Here is a 902-nt window from a genome sequence, read left to right on the forward strand (position 1 = left end):
TGTTTTCAAAGAAAAAAGTATTACTTCTAAAAAGAAAGTATCATATCAAAGCGTCAAAAAGCTACTTGGTACCAAAAAGAGAATAATTTATCAAATATCTTTCATTTTCCTACCATTACACAACGTCCATGCGTCGTTTATATTATGATTATCATTATTTATGTATATATATATATATATATATGTTCGTATTTTTTTTTTTTTTTTTTTTGATCATTTTTTGATCTTCGAATAAATCGATTTTGTTATTCGAAGTTACCATCTGTCGATACAATCGTAAAAACACATATATACATATATACATACATAAAGCAATAAAAAGCTGATCGAAAAAAGAAACATTGCATATCAAATATGTATAGAGTAATCTTTTTATACAAATCTCATGGATGCTAAATGTATTTATGACATCTTATATACTTCGAATAAAGAACTCATTTTCCTAACATTTGATTATCGTTGTTTATAAATATTTTCAGGTTATGTTTTATTTCTTAACACAAAAGATTTTGAATTTACGTTTAAAAAATATATAAATATATATATATATATGTACATATACATATAAAAAGGCTGAACATTATATTTGATACTTATCATCCGATATAGAATTGTTAGAATATTTTGTTTGACTTGTTCGAAGGATAAAAGATGCTTGAATACACTTTTTTCTATATTTCCTTGCGGAGAAAAACTATAATTCGCAGATATATTTGGTATGTTTCGCTGCGAACCTCGCTTTTTCATTATATTTATTTCTTTGTTATATAATCCAATTTTCACATCTTTTATCTCGAAATTTGAACATTGGATGTAGAATCTCGATCGTTTTAATCAAGAAATAAAAAAAAAAAAAAAAAAAAAAAAAAAAAAAAAAAAAAAAAAAAAAAAAAAAAAAAAAA

The sequence above is a fragment of the Apis dorsata genome, unplaced genomic scaffold (genome assembly GCF_000469605.1).
Source record: "Apis dorsata unplaced genomic scaffold, Apis dorsata 1.3 scaffold_236, whole genome shotgun sequence".
NCBI classification, from domain to species: domain Eukaryota; kingdom Metazoa; phylum Arthropoda; class Insecta; order Hymenoptera; family Apidae; genus Apis; species Apis dorsata.